Source organism: Podarcis tiliguerta (assembly GCF_965153285.1).
Source record: "Podarcis tiliguerta genome assembly, chromosome: 6".
NCBI classification, from domain to species: domain Eukaryota; kingdom Metazoa; phylum Chordata; class Lepidosauria; order Squamata; family Lacertidae; genus Podarcis; species Podarcis tiliguerta.
In genome coordinates this window covers 10,989,564-10,997,720 of record NC_139539.1, presented here as the reverse complement: position 1 = coordinate 10,997,720, position 8,157 = coordinate 10,989,564, and positions in this window count along the sequence as shown.

Sequence of the window (8,157 nt, the reverse complement as noted above, 5' to 3'; positions counted from 1 at the left end):
GCTTACTGGGAAATGATATATAATGAACTGAAAAGGATGTTCAAAATAACTTTTATTTTAAAAAAACCAGAAGTTTTTCTTTTGGCTGCACGGTCAGGGGAAAAACAATGCTGTCCAGGGTTGTAAAGACTGCAGAGAGAATAATTGGGTGCACTCTTCCCAACTTAGATCAAATCTATGCTTCCAGGTGTCATAAGAAAGCTGCAGAGATAGCGCAGGATAGTGTGCACCCTGGAAATGATCTCTTTCAGCTTCTGCCTTCTGGAAGAAGGTACAGGGTTATAAAGACTAGGACTAGCTGCCTGAGAAACAGTTTTTATCCAAATGCGATTTTGGTTTTAAATGCAGTGTAAGGTAGTCTCTGTGTGAGTATATTGTATTTAATTATGGGGTATCAGAGTTGTTAGGGGGTTAGCCAGGCTGGGATAGCTGGGATAGCAGGCTTGTTGGTTTTGAATGTCTGATGTAGATTTTTTTCAATTTCCTTGTTCTGTATGGGACAATGACAATAAAGATTATCGTATCGTAATTATAGGGACAGAAATACCTAAATTGTATCGAAATTTATTTGTGTATGCTACTACAGCAGCAAGAATTTACTTGCCCAAAAGTGGAAAGAAGTAGAAGTCCCAGTAGACTGTTGGCATGTCCAAAGTCTATTTCAGGGGCCTAATTCGGCTCACTGGTCAATTTAATCTGGCCCCCGTGGCAGTATATGTTCTGGGGTAAAATCCTTAAAAACTCAGCAACTTTGGGGTAAAATTGTAAAAAAAGCTCCAACTTCAATCCTAAAAAAAGGCAACAACTTTGGTCAGCCCTCACGCATGTTCACTTCATCAAATCTGGCCCTCTTTGAAAAAAGTTTGGGCACTCCTGCAAATGGATATAAAAACTTATGGAATATGCAGAAATGGCAAAACTTACCGGGAGAATAAGAAATCAAGATAACAAACTTTCTATAAAAGAATGGAAATGGTTTACTGAATGTTTACAGATAAACTGTAAACAGATAAAAACATTGGCAGGATTACTGTAATAACCTGCAGTTTTATAAGAGTATATATTTACAGTAGATAATTAAATGAGCAAGTTAAATGAATTTGGACGTGCAGAAGATATAAAAAAAATAAATTTATGGAACTGCAGAAAGAGGGGGAAGGAAGTCAAACTTTGAAATGTTAAATTGATTGTAAAAATAATGAAATGTATAAATTTGAAAAGTATAAATAAAAACCTAATAATAATAATAATAATAAATTTTTATTTATACCCTGCCCTTCCTGGTTCAGAAAACCAGGCTCAGGGCGGCTAACAACAAATTTAAAACACTTAATTGATGCAACAGAAAACAGCATAAAATACAGTATAAAACATGAATAACAATAAATTCAGAATTCAAAAATAAATTTAGGGGGGAAATCCATCCAATAAACATTAGATGATCACCAGGGCTAGCTGGCTAAATTAGTCCTATTTGGGCCAGCGAGGAGACCAGGGGAGAATTAGCTGTGGGATCCCAGAGTTTGTAATCTTCATAAAAAGGGGAGGGGGGGGATGGAAGGGGAATAAAAGATCAGGGTAAGTTCAAGTTGAAAGCCAGGAGGAATAGCTCTGTCTTACAGGCCCTGCGGAAGGAAGTTAATTCCTGCAGGGCCCTGGTCTCATGGGACAGAGCCTTCCACCAGGTCAGAGCCATCACTGAGAAGGCCCTGGCCCTGGTGGAGGAAAATCTGACTTCCTTAGGGCCTGGGATCTCAGAACTATGATTATTGATGGACCTTAAGGTCCTCTGCGGGGCATACCAGGAGAGGCGGTCCCGTAAATACGAGGGCCCTAAGCCACAATAAATAAATAAAAATAAAAAGGGAATCCTTGGTCTCAAGTACCAACCATAGGCTTTCGAGAAGGTCGCAAGCAGAACCTGAGGGCAACAATTCCATAATCCTTGGTGGCCATCCTAGCTGGGTCTGATGGGAGCTGGAGTCTAACAGCATTTCGATGGCCACAGGTAGGTCTCCATCGATCCTGACTGGCAATGCATCTCTTGGGTTTCAGAGGAGAGTGTCTCCCAGCCTGACCCGGAGGTGCCAGGGACTGAACCTGGGATCCTCGGAATGCAAGCCACGTGCTCGAACGCTCCCCAGAATCGGATCAAGACATTCTTCCTCTGAAGGTCCCATGAAACTTTCACGAGCAATTGCTGTTGGCGGGTACATCCGCTGCGATCAATAATACAACAATCAATTGCATCACCTTGGCAGTCAGGAGGGAGAGGCATCCCTGTGGCATTCAGTGTGGCTGTGCTGCTGGGCCTGGCAGGAGAGGAGCCCGGCAGCCAGATATATAAACATATAGCGCTCGGGAGAAGACACTGCCAACAAACCACTCAATCCCAACCACGAACTCCTGATTGGTGCCCTAGTGAGGAAGATCTATCCAGTGCCAGGCCCCTACGACTCTTTCAAAACTCCCTGTGCTGTGTCTTCAAATGCGCCGCATTAAACTCTTCTGAAATTGTGCCAAGCTTCAGCCCAATGGCCAGAAATAATCTATGAAATCAAAGGCAAGCCAAGAGGGTAAAATGAAGGGGGTTTGGTTTTCTCCCCAAAGCAGGGGGAGTTACAGTCTGCTGCCTCTCTAGGGTTCTGCTAGCGCTTTGACTCTGGCAGAGGGAAGCTAACGTGAAGTGCAATCAGCACTTTATTGTGATCATGTTGAGTTGCTCTGACAAGTTCCATGTGAGGGTTTTTTTTTGCCGCAGCGAGCGTAATTTTCAAACACCAACACACACGAAAACTGAGACATCTGTTGAAGTGGAGCACAGTGCTGAAAGATGGAACCATCTCAGTTTTTTAGTATAAAAAAATCATAATAATTGGAAAGAACAGGCCTGATGTCATGTGTAACAGGCTGGCAGCACCTGCTGTATGTGCCTGTTGGGGGGGGGGGCGTTGATAGATAGGAGAAATTAAGGTGGCAAGTGCAACTGTTGCTGTGCACCAGCCACATGGAGGTATGGAGCATACTTTCCAGGGGCCAGCACTTTGCAAAGGCGTCAACACTATATCAGGCTTTATTTTAGAAATGTTGTTTCTCATTGTCAGCTTTTGCCTATGGCCCAAACTCACCTCAGTAAGTATTCAATCAGCAGACCTCTTCTTTTGAAGTCACTGCCGCAGCATAGTTCTTCTTCTAGAGCCTCTAAGCCCAAATTCATAGAATGCATTTAAAGCACTTATGGTCGCTTTAGACAGCCATGGCTACCCTTCAAAGAATTCTGGGAGCTCCTGTTCCCCTCAGAGAGCTACAGTTCTCACAATTGTTTATTAACATCCAATCCCTCTTCCCAGGGAACTCTGGGAATGGTAGGTTTGTGAGGGGAAGAGGGGGTGGCCTTTACTTCATAGGAAAAACATTGGGGGGTATTTTGTTTTTATTTTGATTGTGTATTTCATGTTTTTACGTTGTGATTCTATCCTGTGAACTGCCCTGAGACCTGCAGGTAGCGGGCGGTACACAAATAATAACTAATAATAATAAAATGATAGTTTTGTGAAACCTGTACATTTTGTTATTTTGCAAAATGGCAGCTTCAGATAGGAATGTTCCTCAAGAAACTGGTGCAAGAGAAAGGTTAACACCCCTCCTGTGGAACTGTGACCCGGATCTGCACTCCTCTATCCCACATACATAAATATGCATGTTCATGCACACATGCACACACAAAATGGCTGCTATTAACATTTTTTTAACAGCAGGACATGCTTTTTCATGGTCCTCCTCCTTCACATTAAATCTAGCCCTCAGCCAGGAGCCCAGGTGCTCAGACTGGCCTCAGTTGCCATGCATAATTTTTTTAAAAACATTTTAAAAAATTGCCCAGTAGCACCTTAGAGACCAGCTAAGTTTGTTCTGGGTATAAGCTTTCGTGTGCATGCACACTTCTTCAGATACACTGAAACAGAAGTCACCAGGCCCTTATATATTGTGGGAGGGGAGGGTAGGATTTTTCTCAGAAGGTTAGTGGGAGATGGGTGATTGACTCAATGGGTGTGGTTTTCCTATGGTCTCTAAGGTGCTACTGGACAATTTTTTAATGTTCTTATGTATTTCAACTGTGTCAGACCAACACAGCTACCTACCTGAATCTGTGCATAAATTGTTGCTGCATCATGAACCCATAGCAAGCAGTTGCTCCGTTGCCTTCTGAACATAGGGGCCGAAGTTCAGCAGCAGAACACACACTTTGGATGTAGAAGGTCGCAAGTTCAATCCCTTGCATCTCCAGTTAGAATCAAGAAGCTGGTGTTAGGATCAAGACATCTGTCAGAGTAGACAGTGCTGGGCTGGATAGTTTCTTGTGAAGCCTGGTCCTGAAGCCTGGTTTGCACTTAGTGGGTGGCCTCTGTCTTCTCAGCTGAACTGGGCTGCTTTTTGTGCTTCTTGTACTCTAGTGCACACATTCTCAAGAACAAATGTCACATCAGATATGAGTTTTGCATGAACGTATTGCTCTCTGCTTTCTTCCCATTCAAGTACAAGTGAGCAGGGCCTTGATCCTTTCTCTGAAGGCATTTCCATGTATTTAGAAGTAGTGATGGAGCAGCAAAAAAAAAGGACACATTTGCTATTCCTATTGTATTCATAATGATTTCGACCCCTTGGGGAATTCATATTGTATATGTCATCCATGTGTATTTTGTTCCAGGTCTGTGTAGTCAAGGAGAGAAGATATTGAGAGAAGCAGGCCTGTGTTAGAGATGGAGATGATAGATGGATGGATGGATGGATGGATGGAGTAGGTGTGTTTGTGTCAGGTACAAGATTCACTTCCCGCTGACACTTTTCAGTGGTTTGTAAACATGGAGAACAGTGAGACCTGCTCATTAAAAAGGCGATATCACATTTTCTGGCATTTAGACCCACCTCCATTGTGATAAAAGCCAGCTTCTGTTTTGCCTGTTTTTCTAGGTCACGAAGCATTGCCAGAGGGGGAGGATCTAATGAAGAGTATTTGGCAACTTACAAGGTTATTAGTTCTGCTGGTTAAAGATGGGGAGGGAGAAAATAGTTCTCTAAGTAGCTTTTTTTTTTTTTCCTCCTGATTGGTGACCTTAATTAGATTGTCAAATGGCAAGTGCTAATAAGAGAAAAGATGGCATGCCCAGAGGTGATGAATAAAGTGTATTGATTCTGCAACCACAGATTGGAGGTTTGTCTGAGCTCAAAAGTGCTTTGCAGATAAATATAGCACAGAGTCACACAGAGACTGCAAGCTTTCATCAAGGCAGCCCCTGCACAACTTCTGATGTACCAAGCCATGGAGATTTTCTCCCCATGCCCCCATCATGTATGGTGACCCACGAAGAGTGTTTATTACCTACCTAGGTCTGGTGGGTGGATGTTGGTAACATAACTTAATGTGAAACAGAAATTGCCATTTTATAAGATCGTTTGATTTGATAGACTGATTGGTTGGCTGTATTTCTATGCCACTTTCCCATTCAATCAATCCCAAAACAACTTTCAAACAATAAGCAACAGGAATATAATTGGCCATCATGGTTACTTTGATGTGATTTGATGTACTGAGTGATTTTTCTGCAAAAAAATATAAAATAGTAATTTTAGTAACATTTTAGAAATGAATGTAGTGTTTCTCATTTGCTCCATAGCCTTTCCTTTTTTGGCCAGAACATCAAAGGCAGGAGGAGGTTCGTTTCTTATTAAGAAGGAAGTAAAAGCATGGGTTGTCAATGCTGCACCTTTGGGTGCTCCTGCACAGACTTTCCCTTGTACCAGCACTGCCCTGCCCTTCCCACAATGCAGCTGGACTTGAAAGAAGCTTTGTTTTGCTTCAACAGAAGTCTTTTTACAGGCCTAATTTGTTCAGTCCATCCATCAGCAAATAGGCTTGGGAAAATATTTTTGCTTTTCTCAAAGTGTGTGTGTGTGTGTGTGTGTGTGTGTGTGTCTGTCTGTCTTACACACACACACACACACACACACACACACACCTTGTGAAAAGCAAAAACTTTTTCCCAAGCCTATTTGCTGATGGGTAAGGTGACTTAGTGGGTGTTGGGTGCTTGCATGTGTTTACGGTTTATCCAGCGGCAGTTTATCCAGTTTGCACAAGTGCTCATGAACCCAAAATTAAGATCTGCAATTCCTGAGTCAAGAGTGCCAGGTGGCTTTTCCTCTTAAGTCTGCTAAAACATAGTACCTAATTGAAGAATTAACCAACAACATGAAATTTGGCCCCAATGCCATACAAATCTTCAGACAAATTTACTCTAAAAAAGTGAAGAATTAACAACACGTACTCCAATACCATAGCAATCCAAAGAGACACAATACTTCAGTGAAGACTTCTGTTAGGTATTTCCATTCTAAAACATGAAAGGTTAGAAGTGTGCTCTTAAAATAAAATGGTTAAAACTGAAAATTCAGTGGTGGGCCTATAATACCACCATTCTGCTCTGTTCCCAAAGAGGCATATGAACAGAGCTGCCTCCTCCATTAAAAGAAGAGTTTGGATTTGATATCCTGCTTTATCTCTACCCTAAGGAGTCTCAAAGCAGCTAACAATCTCCTTTCCCTTCCTCCCCCACAACAAACACTCTGTGAGGTGAGTGGGGCTGAGAGACTTCAGAGAAGTGTGATTGGCCCAAGGTCACCCAGCAGCTGCATGTGGAGGAGCGGGGAAGCGAACCCGGTTCCCCAGATTACGAGTCCACTGCTCTTAACCACTACACCAAGCTGGCTCTCTGAAGTGAATAGGGGAAGCCACACACTCCAAATGGGAGCTCCAGATGTGGGCTGAAGCACAAAGAGCTCTGGGTTGGCAGGGAGGCTGTTTTTCACTCATGCCAAAGGCACTGAGTGACCCCATCCTCTGGGGCCTTTTCCTCTACTGCTCCTTTCCTGGGACAAATGCTTCAGTTTACCAATGGGCAAGCAGAACCAGCCTGTGCACAGCCTCCAGAAAAGCCATCGAACGGCGGGCAAAAACTTTGCCAAGGATATGATTTAATAGTCGTCTTCAAAGCAGCGACAGGAGGCCTGCTCCCCCTTCCCGCTCCCTGCCTTCTCTTGAGCAACCTCTTGCTGCACCAAACAAGCCAGCCCAGTTTGTGATGACAAGCGCGCTGTGAACAGCTCCAGCAAAAATAAGTGGCTATGAGTGGTTTGAAAAGGAACAGCTCCTGTCCTGGCAGGCACCTGGAACAGATAAGCAGATATCTCAGTGCCATTTGATACAAAGCCAGGAATGGCTGTAATTTGATACACTGTGAAATGAGTGGTCTGTCAGCAAGCTCTCCTTTCTGCTCATTCTAAAAGCAAGGAAGGTGCTTTTTAAAAATTTTGAGCAGGAAGGGATGGGAACTGGCTTTGCGAACATCCCTGAAATCTGTGGCCATGGAATCTAAATCAAAGCTATCGAAGGAAGCCCCCATCTTCTGTCATCAGGAAGGGAAAGATGGCTGCCTCTGGAGCACCTCCACAAGCCTTAAACTCATCCATGCGTAGGGCTGGGTGATACCTGGTTTTCAACATCATGATATTATCACCAGCCAAACCTCACGATATACAGTCGTACCTTGGTTTTCGGACAGCTTAGTTCTGAAACGTTTTGGCTCACAAACTCTGCAAACTCGGAAGTGAGTGTTCCGATTTGCGAACTATTTTTGGAAGCCGAATGTCCGATGGGGCTTCTGCGGCTTCCGATTGGCTGCGGGAGCTGCCTGCAGCCAATCACAAGCCGTGCTTTGGTTTCTGAACATTTTGGAAGTCAATCGGACTTCCGGAACAGATTCTGTTTGACTTCCAAGGTACGACTGTACTCATATATCACAATGGAGCACTGGCTGGCTTCACGGTTTTTCCCGCATCGTAATTTTTGCACAGCACACACATACAACACACAACACACGTATATCATGATTTGCAATATATTGCCAGGTCAAAAATTATGAAACCAATATCACGATATGGACTTCGAAGAGGTTTTGGGTGATACATCGATATATCGGCCACCCTAGCCATGAGCTTGCAAAAGAAAATTGATGCAAAGCCTAGTTCCACAGCAATCCCTAAGGGGGTGTTCAGCTCGGGGTTAATGACACTATGTGTCGCCCCCCTCGGCCACCATCT